General features: G+C 49.3%; 1 long non-coding RNA gene across 1 annotated transcript in view; it reads left to right on the top strand.

Annotated features, from left to right (window-relative positions):
- LOC307201334 overlaps positions 1–18,927 on the top strand; it is a 35,988-nt gene extending 17,061 nt beyond the window's left edge. Inside the window, exons 3-4 of the long non-coding RNA XR_013832675.1 lie at positions 11,126–11,579; positions 18,876–18,927. This is a non-coding gene — a long non-coding RNA (uncharacterized lncRNA). The remainder of the gene's footprint in view (positions 1–11,125; positions 11,580–18,875) is intronic.
- The last annotated feature ends 383 nt before the right edge of the window (positions 18,928–19,310 follow it).

The raw sequence follows: 19,310 nt of genomic DNA, 5'->3' as shown, positions 1-19,310 counted from the left end.
GGCATGTGTCACACCTAGTGACGTAATCCGCGACTTCTCCCCTCATCTTGGGCCACCAAAAGTCTCTGGCTACTAATTCCGCCGTCTTGTCCTTGCCGAAATGCCCAGCGCTGGGCGCGTCGTGTAACTGCCGCAGCATTTTCACGCGGAGGTCGTCTCCCGGCACGTAGAGGGCCCCTTTGCGGATGAGCAGTCCGTCGCGTATCTGGAACTCGTCGTCCTTCGCAGTGCCTCTTCGCACCTCCTCCATCTTGGATTGTGCGAATGAATCCACCTGCAGCGCGCGACGTACCGCGTCCAGGTCCACGATAGCTGAAGCGCACGCCCACGCCTTCGGTACGAAAATGTGCTTGGCCGCCACCGGTGCCGCTTCCTCGAGATACTGCGGCTTCCTGGATAGCGCATCCGCCATGACGTTGCTGTCTCCCGGGATGTATTCTATCCTGAAGTCGAAATCCGCAAAGAACTCCGCCCAGCGGATGTGTCTCTGGTTCAGGAACCGCGCCGTGCGCCAGTACTCCAGGTTCTTATGGTCCGTGCGGACCTGCACCGTGCGTTTGGCTCCGATGACGAAGTGCCGCCATGCTTTGAAGGCTGCATGAATGGCCAGCAACTCCCTGTCCCAGATGGTGTAGTTCTGTTCCGACTTGCTGAGTTTTCTGGAGTAGAATGCGCACGGCCTCCAGTCCCCTCGCGGATCTTGCTGCAGCAGGACCGCCCCCACTGCTCTGTCCGAGGCGTCCGTCTCAACCCTCATTGGTTTGCTGGGGTTGACGTGTAGCAGCTGTTCTTCGGACGCGAAGAGACGCTTGAGTCTCTGAAAGGACTGCTCCGCCTGGTCCGTCCAGGTGAATTTCTTCTTCTTGGAGCTGAGGGTGTCCGTGATGGCTGCCGTCTCCATTGCGAACCCCTTGATGAACTTGCGATAAAAGTTGGCGAAGCCGACGAACTTCTGGACCTCCTTCCGATTGCGCGGGCTCTTCCAGTCCAACACCGATCGGACCTTGGCGCTGTCCATGGCGAGTCCCTTGTCGGACAGCTTGTAGCCCAGGAAATCCACCTCCGTCATGTCGAACTGGCATTTCTCCAGTTTGGCGTAAAGTCTGTGCTCCCGTAGTCTCTGCAGGACTTCCTTGACGTCTCTCTCATGAGCCTCCTGCGATTCCGAGAAAATCAGGATGTCGTCTAGGAAGCAGACGCACTTCTTGTAGAGGAGTCCCACTAGCACGTGGTGCATGAAGGCTTGGAAACAATGGGAGCCATTTTGTAAACCAAATGGCATAACTCGGTATTCATAGGTGCCCAAAGGCGTAAACATGGCTGTCTTCCACTCATCGCCCTCCCGCACACGTATGAGGTTGTACGCTCCTCGAAGATCCAGCTTGGTGAAGATGCGTCCCTTCCTCACCGTCGCGAGTAGGTCGTCGATCTTGGGCATGGGGAATGCCGTGGGCTTCGTCCTCGAATTTATGACCCTGTAATCAACTACAAGCCTCTTTTGGGGCGTGTCTTTTTTCTTCACGAAAAACACGGGACTGCCCCCCACTGCTTTGGATTCTTGGATGAATCCCCGCTTCAAGTTGTGATCTATGAACTCCCTGAGTTCTTGCAGTTCGTCCTCAGACATGGAATACAGTTTCCCAGTCGGCAGCGTCGCCCCCGGCAGGAGGTCAATCTTGCAGTCGTAGGGCCTGTGGGGAGGCAGTTTGTCCGCTTCCTTTTCACAGAAGACCTCTAAAAATGCCTTATACTTGTGGGGTACCGCTTGCAGCATGCCTAAGTGTAGCTGCGGGTCTTCCTCCTGCCCCTCATCCTCCTGGCTAGTCAGGATGCAGTGTTCTGTGCAGTAGGAGGAGCAGAAGGTCAATTGACGCTGGTACCATGCTAATGCCGGGCTGTGCCTGTGCAGCCAACTCATGCCTAATGCTATGGGCGTGTCTGACAGGTGGGTGACATTGAAGCTGATGACTTCCCGGTGATTTCCAATTCGCATCACCATTGGCGGCGTTTGCTGTACCACCTGTCCTCCCAGCAATTCTCTTCCATCGACCGTGACGACTTTCAGGGGCATCGTGGCTGGCAGGAGCGCTATGCTATGTTGCTTGATGAAATCTACTCCTATAAAGTCTGCATTACTACCAGAGTCAATGGTAATGGGCACTTCCATAGTGAGTCCATTGGGTAGCTGGATCGATGCAGTGAGTTGCACCACCGGTTTGGGCGGGAGTGGGTCTGTGGGCTGTAAAATCTCTGGGGACTGCTTCACTGACTCGCCTGGCTGGGCCCCAGTGCCTCTGCCTCCAGCCAGGCTTCGTCGTTTCCCTGTAGCTGTTGCTCCTGCTGAATTGTTCCTTTTACTGTTGCTGAGGCTGCAGTGTGCTTTTGGAGCCTCTGGGGGCACTCCTTGGCCATGTGCTGTGCACTGTCGCAGATGTAACACTTCCTGCTCCCTCTAGGAGGCTTCGCCTTTACTGCTCCTGGTGTTTGGGCTCTGGTCGCTGTCTGAGCCCTGGCACCACCTATCTCCATCGGCTCTTCTCCCCCTCCCAGTGGAGGCGTGGACTGGGCGCGCGCTGTCTCTCTGGGTAGGAAAGGAGTTGATCTGGCTGGTGTGCGTCCCAAACGTCCGTCATCCTTGCTCCAAGGGCGTTCTTCCAGACGCACCCCTATCGCCAGCGCTCTTTGGACGACTTCCGTGGTGCTGGTGGGTCTCTCCCCCCTCGCAATTTCATCCTTCACAGCCCCATTCAGCCCCTCCCAGAACAGGTCTCGGACGGCAGCTGAGTCTTTCTCCCAGCCCAGCGCATTTACCAACGCAAAAAAGCGGGAGTGATATTGTCTCACAGTGGCTTTCCCCTGCTTCAACCCATGCATTTCCCTCCTGGCCACATCCACATCAACCGTTGATTTAAAACAAGCGTCCATAGCCTTGATAAAAGCTGTAGAATCTTTGAGGGCGGGGTCATCTTCGCGCCATAAATTGCGCAGCCACGATTTAGCTTCTCCATGCAGATGAGTTATTATGAACCCCACTTTCTCCTCCTCATCTCTAAAGTCTTTCCGAAGCAAATTGAGCGCGAAAACTATGTCTGCCCTGAAGTTAGGATACTGCTGCAGGTTCCCGTCGAAATGGGATACGATGCTCCCCCCCCCCCTCTTTCCGAGGCCAATCCCCTCCGGCTTGGGAGCTGGCAGCCCCTCCTTGCTCAAAAGTTCCCACCTGGTTTGCAGATCCTTGCAGAACGCTACTGCTTCCTCCTCTCTCTTTCTGGATGATGCTACTTCCATGGAAAGCCTCGTGACTGCTTCTTGCAGGGCTGTCACTTTCTCCTCTGTAGCCATCCTTGCCGATCTTCGTGAGCTCGCAAAACACCAAGTTTTGCCCCTCGCTGCGCCAACTCACGCTGCGAAGGTTTTTTAGGAGATGGAGCTTACTGTCAGAGCTGCCCAAGGTCCCAGCTCACAAAGGACCAACGCCAGTTCTTGCTATATACAAAAGTCTTTATTAAGGTTCAGTTTCCATTTCAAAGCCGCGGCGCGCAGCTCTACGTCTCAACCCTAGACCGCTGAAGCTCCATCTGAATCTCCTCCCCCTCGACACCAGTTCAAGACCCTAGCCTTGCTCCACCTCCTCCTTTGCTCCTTTCTCCTCTGGGTCCTTCTGCCCGCTGGGGTGTCGCCCTTTCTGGACTCTTCTGATACTGATTCCCCGGATTTTCCCCCTGCTTCCGGCGTGCTTTAGGACCTGGCTCCCAATCCGACCTCCCTGCTGTCCCGCGCTCCTGTACATTTGAACTTGGCGCGCGCGCCCAGCTGGCAACCTTCCTCCTGACCGTTACACTGCTCCTGTCACTGCTTCCCCCTTCGGGGGGGTTAGCTGGGTCTGACTTCCCCTCCGTTCCCTCACTCAGCGATAGGGGCGTGGTCAGCCCTGCCTCATCTTCTCTCCCCACTGGAGTGTGGAAGCCGGCCCTGACACATGGGACTCTTCCCCCCCGCTACGCCCTGGTGGGGAAGCTGGTCCCGATCTCCAGCTGCTGCTTTGGGAGTCGCCGCTGGCCCCTTGCTTCTGGTGCGTCCTTCCCGGGACCCCCCTTGCCCTGGCCATCGGTGCCCCCTTCTGGGAATCTTCCGAATCGCTGGAGAAGCTCATGGAATCTCTCAGCCCACTGTCATACTCCCCTACGCTGCCCTCGGATTGTTCCCCTTCGCTCTCCGCTTCCTCTCTCCCCTGTGCCTCTGCTCCTGAACCCCTGACAGCGTGTGATCTATTTCAAGGTTTTTGAGAACCACTGGATAGCATCCAAGATTTCCTCCAAAATTTGTCTGAAATGGTGCTCTTGCTTCGCTCCCATATCCCCCAGCTCATGGCTCCCTTGTTCTCCAATGACTTGTTGGGTCTTGACAATACACTACAATCCAACATTGCTTGCTGGGTCTGATGGGAGTTGTAGTCCAAAAACTCATCGTGTTGGCAAAGGCTTATCTTTGGGATGAATCAAGGCCAAACAACATGTTATATTCAGGGTGTGCTTTTCCCCAGCTGGAACTCACCAGAACTCAGTTCCTGCACCTCTCAGGTGGGCGCCACTGCAATGGTAAGAGAACAAGGGAGGTGCTCATGGTGAGTTACGGCACCTCTTTTTCTAGAAAAATACCACTGACTATATTATTCATGAGGGACGCGGGTGGCGCTGTGGGTTAAACCACAGAGCCTAGGACTTGCCAATCAGAAGGTCGGCGGTTCGAATCCCCACAATGGGGTGAGCTCCCGTTGCTTGGTCCCTGTTCCTGCCAACCTAGCAGTTCGAAAGCACGTCAAAGTGCAAGTAGATAAATAGGTACCGCTCCGGTGGGAAGGTAAATGGTGTTTCCGTGCGCTGCTCTGGTTCGCCAGAAGCGGCTTAGTCATGCTGGTCACATGACCCGGCAGCTGTACACCGGCTCCCTCGGCCAATAAAGCGAGATGAGTGCCGCAACCCCAGAGTCGGTCACGACTGGACCTAATGGTCAGGGGCCCGTTTACCTTTACCTATATTATTCACAGTTTTAGAGAAGTGTGCTTAAGCAGGCTACTTTTATTCAGAAGGAAAAGCAGCATGGTCATACTGCTCTTTACCCTTGACAACAAAATCATTTTTGTACCAAAAGGATACACAAAGCAATATGAGCCATAGACTTTTCAGCAGAAAATTGGTGCAAGATCCAGATCAGATGCATGTTCTAGACTGGGGCCCCTTGGCTTCTTTTTCTTTAAAATAAAAATGCCTAGTTTATGGATTTTCTTTTTAAGCATGGATAATGTAAGACACGGTCTGTCCCTCAGTCTCCTAAAGCAGATATCATGTCCTCTAATCGGGCATCTCTCTTTGGTAGCTCTCTTTCAACAAAGTTAGGGCTGTGCCCATGCACTCTGTCTTTCCAAATTCAAAGTGCCCAAGTGCCTTCCCACTGCCTTTCCATTTCATCACCAGTTTATGCTGGGCATCTCACTCCAAAGGCTATGCATCAGGGGTTGGGAGCCTCAGGCCAGCAGGGCAAACGTGGCCCTCCAAGCCTTTCAATCCTGCCCTTAAAATTCTCCCAATACCACACCCCATCCTACTTTGCCATATGTGCTTCGCACCCTCCTCAAATGTTTTGGCCTGGCTGGAATGTGTCCTTGAATTCTTCTGGTGCATTTTGCTAGCCTGGGCGGAGACAGAGAAGTATGTGTGAAGACACCAGCCACCTGTATACAAGTGAAATTGGCGATGGTTGCTCCACCACCAGCAGCATGTGGCCCCAGAAAGTTGCCCAGAAGGAAATGTGGCCCTCAAACTGAAAAAAAAGACTCCCCACCCCTGCAACAGAGAGACATTGGGGATCACTGTCTCTTTTGTTCAGCCCCTGACCATCAACACCCACCAGTCAAGCAAAATCCTAGTGCAATAGGCCCATCTACACTCATCCAGAAGAAAGCCAAGTCTCGCCACACTTTCTCAACGTGTTGATTGTTCCTCTGAGATCTCAGTCCTCCCCAGCAGCCTGCCCCCCACCCAGAGAGATTACAGACCCATACTGCCTTTTGCCTTTCCATCTCAAACCCCCAGGCTAAGTTTATCTTCCTCCTAACAGCTGGGAGGGCTCTTGTTACACCGACATTCCAGCCTGGGAACAATGGAGGGGTGGGGAACGGGGTCCGCACTTGGCTGTTTCTATTCTCTGCTTGGATGATGCTGCCAGTTCCTCTCATTCTTCTAAGGGCCTCCAAATAGAAAGCTCTCTTGGTACGCAGCAGGGCATTGTCACACAAGGACACTGCAGTGGGCAAGCTTGTTTTGCCGGTATCCATAACTAAAGGCCCCACCAGCAGGGGCAGGGGCCATATATGGAAGGTTAGGGAGAGGGCAGCATTTCTCTTCCCCCACCCCACCCGCTCTCCCACCCACACCGACGTCAGATCATATGAGATTGTTCTTCAGACATTCCTATAGCACCAGCCAGCTCCCTGCTTCTACACACTGATGTGCTCTCCAGCTATTAACCAGAGACAGTCCGTATTTTGTGGTTCCTTCTCCTAGTGACGTGGGTGGCGCTGTGGGTTAAACCACAGAGCCTAGGACTTGCCAATCAGAAGGTCGGCGGTTCGAATCCCCGCGACGGGGTGAGCTCCCGTTGCTCGGTCCCTGCTCCTGCCAACCTAGCAGTTCGAAAGCATATCAAAGTGCAATTAGATAAATAGGTACCACTGCGGCAGGAAGGTAATCGGCATTTCTGTGCGCTGCTCTGGTCCTGCTGGCCACATGACCCGGACGCTGTACACTGACTCCCTTGGCCAATAAAACGAGATGAGCGCCGCGACCCCAGAGTCGGTCACGACTGGACCTAATGGTCAGGGGTCCCTTTACCCCTTTACCTTTACTTCTGCTAGTGAATCTGTGTACAGCCGGATGCGAAAGAGGGCAGGACTCTTGCACCTTTAACAGTTGTGTTGTTGTTGTTGTTGTTAGAATTTATATAATGCCCTATACCCGGGGGTCTCAGGGCAGTTCACAGAATAAAATCAAGATAAAAAGGTAAAGGTAAAGGTACCCCTGCCCGTACGGGCCAGTCGTGTCCGCTTCTGGGGTGGCGCGCCCATCTCGCTTAAGAGGCCGGGGGCCAGCGCTGTCCGAAGACTCTTCCGGGTCACGTGGCCAGCATGACAAGCTGCATCTGGCAAGCCAGCACAGCACACGGAATACCGTTTACCTTCCCGCTAGTAAGCGGTCCCTATTTATCTACTTGCACCCGAGGGTGCTTTCGAACTGCTAGGTTGGCAGGCGCTGGGACCGAACAATGGGAGCGCACCCCGCCGCGGGGATTTGAACCGCCGACCTGACGATCGGCAAGTCCTAGGCGCTGAGGTTTTACCCACAGCGCCACCCGCGTCCCAAAAAAATCAAGATATAAAACCACAAAATACCTAATAAAAATAAGACAGCAACCCAATACCAGGGCTTTTTTCCCCCAGCTGGAACTCACCAGAACTCAGTTCCAGAACCTCTCAGGTGGGCGTCATTGCTATTATAAGAGAACAAGGGAGGTGTTCATTGTGAGTTCCAGCACCTCTTTTTCCAGAAAAATAGCACGGTATAGAACGAGGAAAATCTGCAGGTGTGGCTTGCGTGAAAAGCTACCTTTGCTAATATTCTCTTTTCCACATAACTATTAAAGGTATATGAGCCCTGTCCCGTTTTGTAACTGGGCCAATGGAGGCTGGTCCATTTGCGCAAAAGGGGCACTGCCCCAGTCATCTCCCCTCATACTTGCCTTCCTCTTTATTCTCAATGAGAGCTCTTTGGCACCCACCTTACAAGTCCCAATGGTTACCACCTACCACTTACTTGGGTGCCCTATGACTTCCAATATGTTGTTTCTAATTTGCTTTGGGGTAAGGCCTTAAAAATAGATTGGATGCTTTCCTTTTGCTGCATTAGGAAATTGACTATAAACAAGAAAAAAACTATCAGAGTCCGTTAACTTACTTAGCACAAGCTGCTTCAGAAGCTGAAAGCAAGACAAGCTACTGCAGAGGAAATCAGTACTTTCAACAACAACTTTTTACCAACTGGCAACAATAGCTGTGCCTTTCATAAATATTCAATCTTTATATGAAAATGTTCAGCTACGTTCCGGGAACGTAGCCGCAGCTATAAAGCACACAGTCTGGTTTAACAGCTGGCAACCCTATTCATGAACTCTCAGGACTTTGTAACAGCGGAAGTGTTGGTCGGCTTACAGCGGTATGGAAAGTACACAAGACTGAGCCTCTTTTCATCTGCAAAGTGTTGGAGGGATTATCTGAATGACAGTCAGACAGAAACAAGTAAATAGGCTTATTTATCTAGAATGAATTCCAAAAGATCCATGTAAAAACCTATTGTGCGTTTCTTTTGTTATTAAATGATTTTACTTTAAGGTTGCCAAGTATCCAGAAGACTACCCAGTTTAGGGCTCATCTGCACTTAACGTTTGCTCCCCATTTCTAGACACAGGTCTGGGCTTTCTGGTCTGTGTCTGTTTGTTTTTCTTTATGTCCCAGTACTTTCCCCGGGAAAACCCGTGTTTTACCACCGAATTGGAGCAAATGGCAATCAGATTTTCCATGGATTACCATTCCCTCCAATTCAGTGGTAAAACGTGAGTTTTCCTGGGGAAAATGCCAGGACAAAAAAAACTGCTGGAGCACCGAAAGACACAGGGGGAAGCTTTTCACAGCATGGCAATAAACAGAATCCCCAGTTAAAGTTTGCATATCACACTGCTGCTAAAGTCACAGCTGCACAAACTGGCTAAAGAAGTTGGCCACTTTAAATACTCATGGCTTTCCCTCAAGAATTATGGGAGCTGTAGTTTGTTTAGGGGACATGAGTGGTGCTGTGGGTTAAACCACAGAGCCTAGGGCTTGCCGATCAGAAGGTCAGCGGTTCGAATCCCCGCGATGGGGTGAGCTCCCATTGCTCAGTCCCTGCTCCTGCCAACCTAGCAGTTTAAAAGCACGTCAAAGTGCAAGAAGATAAATAGGTACCACTCTGGCAGGAAGGTAAACAGTGTTTCTGTGCACTGCTCTGGTTCGCCAGCAGTGGCTTAGTCATGCTGGCCACATGACCTGGAAGCTGTATGCCGGCTCCCTTGGCCAGTAAAGCGAGATGAGCGCCACAACCCCAGAGTTGTCCGCGACTAGACCTAACGGTCAGGGGTCCCTTTACCTTTCCCTTAGTTGTTGAAGGTGCTGGGAGTTGATAGGAGAAGCCCTATTTCCCTCCCAGGGCTACAATTCCCAGAATTCCCTGGGAAGAGGTAGTGACTGTCAAACCACTCTGGGCAGGTTACAGCATGTTATGTTTAGGGAAGTTTTTAATATTTTAATATTTAATGCTGTTTTGTTTTTAACACTCGATTGGGAGCCACCCAGAGTGGCTGGGGAAACTCAGCCAGATGGGCTGGGTATGAATAATAAATTATTATTGCAAATTATTACAGGCAGCAACAGTATAAGGTGAGTGTCTTGTCTTTTTTAGGTTGCATTTAAATGAAATATTCATTTTGAATATTTAATCATTTAAATGAATATTCAAATATTAAATCATTTAAATGAATATTCAAATATTCATTTTGTTTTGTTTTGATGTTCTCTCTTGCTCTGTGAAGTTAAGAGGCTCTCCGGCCTCTTAAGTGAGATGGACGCACAACCCTAGAGTCGGACACGACTGGCCCGTACGGGCAGGGGTACCTTTACCTTTACCTTGTTCTGTGATGGTGTGAACAATGAAGAGAAGGCAATAAATAATTTGAAATAAATAACAATAGTAAAATTGCAGGAAGCTAAGAGTGAAACATCAAAATAGCAAATAGACATTAAAACAGTCTTAGTAACATCACAGATAGGAAGTCCATTGATTCGCAGTTGGCCTCCTGGGATCCATCCACTGAAAAGGCCCAAACAGAGAGCTATGTCAACCGCTGGCACTGAAAAGTGCATAATGTCAGCAGTAGTACCATGAGGGAGGAGTGAGAAATCCAATCCAATTTGCATCTCAAGACAAACATTCATAATTCATATCGTTTCCAAAACAATACATCAACCAAAGCACAGCCATCCTCCCAAATTTGTGCTTCTCCGAATTTTGCAATGTAGTTCTCCAGCGAAGTAATGTGTGCAAAAATGGATGCCCTAGGATGAAATGTGCATAAAAATATGTGCATTAGTGAAAATAATATACAGAATTGCATTACTTTAGAGAAAATGACCCCCCCCCCAAAAAAATGTCCCCTTTTCTGGGCTTATGCTGGCTTAAGCACAACTGGGCTGGGTTCAGCCAGCAGGGTTCAGCCAGATACTCTAGCATATTTCTGGCTGAACTGAGGATGGGGAATTATGCTGGGGTAGCCCAGCTGTGCCCAGAACCTCCCAGCGCAGTGGGAGATCCTCTGGATCTCAGCCCTGTGAGGTGGGCTAAGCTGAGAGGTAACAACTGGCCCAAGGTCATTTGGTGAGCTTCATGGCCAAGTGAGGATTTGAGCTCGGAAACTCCCAGATCCTGGTCCAACACTCTGAACCACTACACCATGGGTAGGCAAAGGGCCGGATCCGGCCCAATCACCTTCTAAATCCGGCCCATGGACGATCCTGGAATCAGCATGTTTTTACATGAGTAGTATGTGTGCTTTTATTTAAAATGTATTTCTGAGTTATTTGTGGGGCACAGGAATTCTTTTCTTTTTTCCCCAAAATATAGTCCAGCCCAGTGGACCGGCCCCCTGCTGAAAAAGTTTTCAGACCCCTGCACGACACCAAACTGGCTCTCATTTGGTTAGTTCTCTACCTGAAAACTGAAAAACAGTGTGCCCAAAAAAAATCTCCCTGAGGAACATTGCTTTTCAAAAATTGTGTGTATTAGGCAAAATTGTATGCAGAATGTCTGGAGAAGCACACACACAAATGCATACACATTTCTGTGCGGACGTTTAAAATAGAATTCGTGAAATGTTGTGGAAACAGAGCCTGTTGAACTTAATATCTGAAAGATGAGAAATGGAGAGAAAGCAGAATTGACCATCCATCACCAGCTTGACTTGCCCTTTTCATGTTTTCATGTAGGGGTGAGGGACATGATCTGCCTCCAACTTCTTCATGTTCCTTAGAACAGAGGGACCTTCCAAGGACATGTGGGTGCTCCTTACGGGTGTCCTGCGGAAAGCAGGACGTTCAGCGGCAGAGTGACATTCTGCTTTGGTGACGTCCTCTGTTTCTCACACACGTTACTTTTGCCCCCACATGAATGTCTGAAAAGGGTTTCCAGCTTGCAACGAAAGAAAATGCTGCTCACACAAGACTCCTCTGCTCATTTGTGACCGTGAACGTTCTGCCCCAGGAATGCAGAGATGAACTCACACGCCAGTCTCGTTTTCCTCTCAGCAAACTGCATCCTCCAAAAGTGAGAGGTGGGGTGATGGTGTCTGGTTACCTCATTATAAGGCCACACACGCTTCGGCTCCTGCAGTAGCCAGTGCCTGTGGAGGGGAAGAGAGATCTCTGGACTCCCCATCTCCAGGTGAGGTCAGTGTGTGTGTGTGTGTGTGTGTAGCCAGCCATGTTTGCTAGGTTTGGTGCTTGATCTGTATAACCGGGGTGCAGGAAGGGCTGCTGAGATGGTCTGTATTCTTATCCGACTCCTTTGTGAGAAACTAACAAATGTGATTGTTGGTGAGGTTGTTCAGTAGCAAGTCTGTGCTTGGAAGACTCATGCGCACATGTAGAGGAACATAAGAAGCTGACCAGATGGCGCATATCAACCATCTAGTCTACTCTGACTGGTAATGGTGCTCCAGGTTCTCTGGTAGAAAAAGCCCTGCTAGCCAAGATTCCTTCCAGATACAGAATGCCTGGGACTGAACCCAGAACGTTTCCTATGCAAAACATGTGGTCTTCCACTGAGGAAATGGCCCCAAGCCCCCGCTCCTTACAATTCATATCTTAATCTGTTTCTTTCCAAACTATGTCCCTCTTTCCCCCGATAATCTAACTCTTTCCCTCAAAGCTCATTGGGAATCATTTCCCAGTCCTTTGCCCATGGGACCTGCTACCAGTGGGAAGGTCCAACCAATCATAAAAGATTAGAACACTGCTGAACATGTGCAGAGTGCCTTTTTCAGAGTGCTCCATAACCACAAAGTCCACATGCCACTAGGAGTAGGAGGCAGGGCTTCTGGTTCACAGAAAGTGGTTTCTGAGCAAAGCATGAGCCCCACACAAACCTCTTCTGTGTAATTAAATGCAGCCTAAAGGGTTAGGGACGCAGGTGGCGCTGTGGGTTAAAGCCTCAGCGCCTAGGACTTGCCGATCGAAAGGTCAGCGGTTCGAATCCCTGCGGCGGGGTGCGCTCCCGCTGCTCGGTCCCAGCGCCTGCCAACCTAGCAGTTCGAAAGCACCTCCGGGTGCAAGTAGATAAATAGGGACCGCTTACCAGCGGGAAGGTAAACGGCGTTTCCGTGTGCGGCTCTGGCTCTGGCCAGAGCAGCGATGTCACGCTGGCCACGTGACCCGGAAGTGTCTCCGGACAGCGCTGGCCCCTGGCCTCTTAAGTGAGATGCGCGCACAAACCCAGAGTCTGTCAAGACTGGCCCGTACGGGCAGGGGTACCTTTACCTTTACCTTTAAGGGGTTATTGGGTTCGTAAGCTCAGCCTCAAATACTTTCAGCCACAAACAATTGAACCTTCTTCCTCAAGCCAACAAGCAACCAGCCCATTTCATGGAAGGATAACAGAGCGCATGGAACTGCATCAATGGGAAAAGGCAACATGTTTGCTAATATTCTGCCATTATTCAGTGGGAGAGATTCAAGCAGAACCTTAGGTTTGTGCAATTAAAAAAAGAGTAAGACTTTGGTGGTTAGAAAAGTGATGGGAAATGCACTGAAAAGTATAGGTTGTAGGAATGAGTAATGGTTTGGGATGGGGAAGATATTGGATTATATGTTCATTTAAAGGTGAAGCTACCTGATTTTCATTTTCAAAAACAATACGTGAATCAAAACGCAGCCACATTGTGAAATTCGCCCTCCTCCAAATTTTGCAATGCAGTTCCCCAGCCAAGTAACATGTACGAAAATGCAAATACCAGGGTAAAGTGGGCATAAAAATGCATGTAAGTGAAAATAACAAAGAAAGACGCATTCCGATAGGGGAAATCGCTTGCGGAAAATGTATATAATTGGGCAAAATTACATACAAATGTGAATATTAGGAGAAATCCATACTAAAATGTTGGTGAATTTTTCATCACACAAAAATCACAAAATGCTGTGGTAATGTGGATAACAGAATTTAAGAGTAGAAAAATGAGAAACTAGGAGAAGTTGAAATGTAAACACCCTACAAGCAGATCAGGATGAACGGAGAGTGAGTGCTCATTGTAGTATCATCTCCCTGCAAACAAATCAAACCAAATACTTAGTAAAGACCAGGTATAATCAGCATTAAGCTTCATGCAAACAAATCAGGATGAGTGCTCAGTAAATACGTCATCTGGGGGAGCCATGGGCAAACATTTCTCCCATTCCTGATTTCATCACTTACAAGTCTTGAATTCTGAAATCCCTGTTTTAGTTTGACGCCTTGTTCAGTCGAGGAATGAGTGGAGTGCCCAATTTGAGCTCCCTGCATCTTACAGCAGGGTTAGCCAACATGGTGTCCCCAGGTGTTGTTGACTTACAGCTCCCAGCATACCTGACCCTGACTCTGGCCATGTTGGCTGGGGTGAGGGAAACTGGAGTCTAACAATATCTGGACGGCACCATGTTGGATACCCCTTGGCTCATAGTATCCTAAAGGAAAGCAGAGTTTGCTGGCTGGAACCATGAACAGGAGCACTGCGATAAGGAGGTGAAGTTACACCGCAACATTTTGCTGCAGATCACCTTTCCCCCTCTTTACTGTTCCAATTTATGCATGTAATAATAATAATATATTATTTATAGCCCGCCCATCTGGCTGGGTTTCCCCAGCCACTCTGGGCAGCTTCCAACAGAATATTAAAATACAATAACCTATTAAACATTAAAAGCTTCTCTAAACAGGCTGCCTGTTATCTAGGGGGTTGAGCTGGATACATTCTAACCGCTGCATTTTGGCAGCTCCAGTCTAGTCAGAGGCTTAGTGTCTGGTTCAGTTACCTTGTGCGTTTTGCCCACAGGGAAGCTTGCCAGAGGTGTAGTTTGATATGTTTGCCTTTAGAGATGTAAGCAAACAAATTATAAAACAATTCATATACTTTTGCACAGCAAGCATATGGTAAGTCGGATCTGCTTCCCGGATGCGGAAAGAAAGATATCATTCAAAACCATATCAGGGCTTTTAAAAAGGTGGCATGACCGTAAAGGTTTTTTTCTGGTTTGTTTGTTCTTGAAGTTTTCCATTAGGTAGATGAACTTGCTTGGCACAGCAGTGAATCCTGTGAGGGAAGGTGAGGGAAGGTGGTGACTTTGGGTTGGCAGGATACAGGGATGCCAGCCCAAGCTGGTCAAGGTTATTTAAAGATATAGTAGGAAGGGACTCAAATGGGACAGTGAGAAACAATGGAAGGAGACTTCCAAAATATCTGTGACCTTTCACAACAGCTGCTCAGGACAAATGCTCCCACTGCCATCACCTCAACTGTGTCAAACAAAGCCACAGCGGGCACAAGAAGGGCAGGGAAATTGTGCCCTAGAATACCCATCTGCGCAAGCCCAAACCCTGTAGGTTTATCACGGGACTGGCCCAAGACATTTTGCCACCTCAGGGAGAGCAGAAAACAAGACCCAACAGGTCAAGGCAGTGGCAGCTGGTGCCCATTGGGACTAGTGGGGCAAAAGGTAAGGAGGCCAACAGCAGGTGGCACCAGAGCCAATGAGAGGCAGAGCTGCCAGGTGAGGACTAGCTGAGGACAGAGTGAGGTTGGTGGGGCAGCGTCCCATTAGCCATCATGAATCAGCAGCCACCGAGTCAAGTGCTTGGTATCCAAGGCTGGCCAAGATGTTTTGGCACATTGGCCACTGTAAGAAGAGGATGTTGGATTAGTTGGGCCACTGGCCTGATACAATGAGACTGTTCTTATGTTGCTGTGTCAAACAGAGCTCCTTGGAGGTGGGGCAGAATAAAATGCCATGCTATAAACCAACCAACCAACCAACCAACCAACCAACCAACCAGAAAAGCAACTTGTTTCCATTCCAAATTGATCACCATCCTATCCTAAGTAATCCTCTCAGCACCATCTCCTGTTGACGGACATATTGGGCCCTGCCCTGCCATGTAGCTGTCTCGGGGGAGCGGGGGGAGTATGTGAGGTACTTTTGAAGGGCCACTAATTTCTAAATACTTGTGCTTTTGTATTTTTGAATGTTGTATTTTTGTTTTGTTGGTCATATGAAATTAATTCAACACATACACACGATTCAAAGCACCATGTGGATTTTTCTCCCTCAGGTGCCAAAATGTCTTGGGTTCAGGTTGTCTGTCACCCACCTGCCCCCTCAGAAGTAGTAAATAGCTTTTCAAACCTTACACGTGTTTGCTCTCACAACAACCCTGTGAAATATGTCACTGTTGACATACCTTTTACAAGTAAGGGAACTTGAGGTTGAGGTGGTAACTTGAGCCAGTTTACACAAAGGAGCTCTTGGTGTGGCCTGTAAACATGAAGTAGTTTAATTGCCATGCCTTCTGTGAAAAGAAACCCTAGAACTGAGACTTTGGGAAGGCATGGGGCATGCATACCTAAGATACCCACATGGACCAGCTATTCCTTGGCACATAAAAACACACAAATAATTTGTCTCATTGGATGATGCCAAGGCCAGTCTAATCCAGAGTTCTGCTTTCAATGGCTGCCTGCTAAGTGTCTCTGGGCACTCCCAAGCACCACACATAGGAGTTGGCATTCCTCATTTGTGCCCGGCTATCTGCTGTACAGGTGGCGCTGTGGGTTAAAGCCTCAGCGCCTAGGACTTGCCGATCGAAAGGTCGGCGGTTCGAATCCCTGCGGCGGGGTGCGCTCCCGCTGCTCGGTCCCAGCGCCTGCCAACCTAGCAGTTCGAAAGCACCTCCGGGTGCAAGTAGATAAATAGGGACCGCTTACCAGCGGGAAGGTAAACGGCGTTTCCGTGTGCGGCTCTGGCTCTGGCTCTGGCTCTGGCTCTGGCTCTGGCTCTGGCTCTGGCCAGAGCAGCGATGTCACGCTGGCCACGTGACCCGGAAGTGTCTTCGGACAGCGCTGGCCCCTGGCCTCTTAAGTGAGATGGGCGCACAACCCCAAAGTCTGTCAAGACTGGCCCGTACGGGCAGGGGTACCTTTACCTTTACCTTATCTGCTGTACAGGCTGACACCGCCTCTTTACATGGAGCTTCCGTTTGGGATGAACCATGAACCCAATCCTCTTTTTTCTTTTTAAGACACCTGAACTAATGGCTATTCCTGCATCTTGTGAATTAAATAAATAAATTGTCTGCTGTACACCCCCCCCCCAAAAAAAGGATTTTCTTTTGTCTGAAGCTAACTGCAAATATACCTCAATGGTGAGTTCATATTCTAGTAAGCAGGGTAGGGGAACCTGTGGCCCTTCAGATCAACTCCAGTTCCCATCATCGCTGACCATTGAGGCTTGCTTCTGAGTAATCCTGCTTAGGATTGGTTTGTGCACCTGCCTTTTTCACTAGCTAAAGGCACACTGGTGAGTTTGTGGCCTCTGCCATGACCCAGCCATCTCTTTCCTAGAAGGCCGAGGTGAATGCAGACCTAATCAGCATCTATATTTCTTAGATGCCCTGCTCTAGTCATTATCCAGATCAGGGTCAGCGACCTTTTTCAGCTGTGAGCCGGTCCACCGTCCCTCAGACCTTGTGGAGGCTGGACTATATTTGGGGGGGGGGGAATGAACAAATTCCTATGCCCCACAAATAACCCAGAGATGCATTTTAAATAAAAGGGCACATTCTACTCATGTAAAAACACACTGATTCCTGGACCGTCCACAAGCCAGATTGAGAAGGCGATTGGGCCGCATCCAGCTCCCAGGCCTTAGATTGCCTACCCCTGATCCAGATGGTTTAAGAGTGATCCAAGGCTATATTGCCTTCCTCAGCCTCCCCAACTTCCAGCAACTGCAGCCAGCATGGTCAGTGTTCGGGGATGATGGGAGTTGTAGTCTAAGAAGAACACTGCACAGAATCACAGAGGGTTGTAATGCTCTGCTGGGTGATTGGCACATTCATTTTGTGTGGCAAAAACCAGGGAGACAGGCAAGGCACTACTGATCTTAAACATACAGCAGGGGAATTAGCATCCACTGCACAAACCCAACAAGAAGAGGATCCTCTTTGTACAAGGTGTTTTCTGTTTCACTTGCTGGTTTCCCATGACAGTCGTAGGGGAATCCAAAGTCTAGAAGCCTCATTAACAGTCAGCCGAAGGATGGCAATTCTTCACCAGCCATTATACGTTTGGAACCAGGCCAAGGGTGGAGAGCTGTTGGCCTTCCAGATATTGTTGTCCTCCAGTGCCCATCAGCCTCTGCTAGCATGGCCAGTGGTTTGGGATAATGGGAAGAGCAGTTCAGCAGCATCTGTAGGACCACAAAATTCCCCCATCCCTGAACTATGTAGTTGCTTGAGCTTCAGACACCTCAGGCCAGCCTGGTTTTGAAAATGTCAGTAATATCAAAGGCAACACGATGACCAGGTACAACAATGCGATATCAATATACACTCTTTATATAAACTGTACGGAACATTGAACAATATGAAATATACACTCTCTGCAAATCATATGCATATCTCATATTGTTCAATGTTCCGTACAGTTTATATAAAGAGTGTATACTGATATCACACTGTTGTACTTGGTCATCGTGTTGCCTTTGATATTACTGATAATTGTTTGCAACACAGGGGTTTAACTGTTTGGTTTTGAATATGTGGCACGAAAGTCCCTTATCACACCAACGGGTTTACTTTGGAGTGAAGCCATTGGGGTTAAACAGTTACGTACCTTTAGGCATGGATGTGTGCGGTGATATCTTTGCATCAGATCACTTCCTGCTGGTACAATGTTTCCCCATTGGCTAGAAAGCGAGATTATAGCACTGTACTCACATCAATGCTTGTGGTGGCTTTGCAGCTGGAAAGGCGCTAACTAGGCTTTGGGAAAGAGGGAGGAGGATATCACGTCAGGGCCTCACGTCTCCTTCCCAAGACCCAGCACCTTGCCTACCGGGCTCTAAGACGGAGCCCCCTCAGCTCAGAACCCACTTGCACAGCCCTAAATCTACCCCCACCAGGATCCCTGATGGGAGCCACTGCTTCCTACAAGGGGAATACCTTCTGTTCCCTTCCACACTGAGCCGTGCAATGACAATGGTTATAAATAGATAGTGATGGAAGGCTTGGAACTATTCTCGCCCCTAACCTTGCCCCCGCATACCCCGCCTGCTCCAGCCTTTGATCACAATCCTTCTTTGTCTCTCCACTGCCCCTGCCTGCAGTTCGTACCATAAAAGGGAAAGGGATTCCAGATGGAATTAGGATGGGTTCTCAGGAGAACTGCCGGGGAAGGGGCTGGAATGAATGGCGATGACCTTTGCTCTGTGCCATCATCTCCTGTTTAATTTTTGCCCTGATTGGGTACCCCTGAAGATAAGCCAGTGTGTTGAGAAGGGGGACGGAACCTCCAGCTGACCCAATCAAAGATAGCCACATTTAGCTCTTTATTCACAAGGCCCCCTGCTGTCATTGCTGAAGAGTTTCTGAATTTTAACTCCACAATGCATCCCCCGCCCTGGCCAAACCTTGAGATTCTTTCTTCTCTTCCAGGTGAAACCCAATAACCACCACCATGTCTGATGAGGAAGCCGAGTATGAGGAGTAAGTAATATCCAGACTGTGATTACCCATGTGTAATTAAGAATGCACACAAGTTGGGGTTAGGGGTGGGTAAGAATTTCATTTGGACTTCATTGTTAATTCATTGACGGTTTGGAAACTTCAGCTAGTGCAGAATTCAGCAGCCAGGTTGCTCATCGGAGCAAGACTGGGCTGACTGCACTGGCTACCAATTAGTTTCCAGACCCAATTCAAAGTGCTGATTTTGATTTATAAAGCCTTTAATGGCCCAGGACCGCAATACCTCAAGGACACCTCTTTCCATATGAACCTACCCAGACCCTGAGATAATCTTCTGAGGCCCTCCTTCGTGTGCCTCCTCCCCAAGACGTTAGTCTGAATAACATCCAAAAGTACATTTCAAAA

Source organism: Podarcis cretensis, assembly GCF_951804945.1.
Source record: "Podarcis cretensis genome assembly, chromosome: 13".
Lineage (NCBI taxonomy): Eukaryota > Metazoa > Chordata > Lepidosauria > Squamata > Lacertidae > Podarcis > Podarcis cretensis.
The sequence above is the reverse complement of the archived record's forward strand: the minus strand, read 5'-3'. Positions and strand labels throughout refer to the sequence as shown.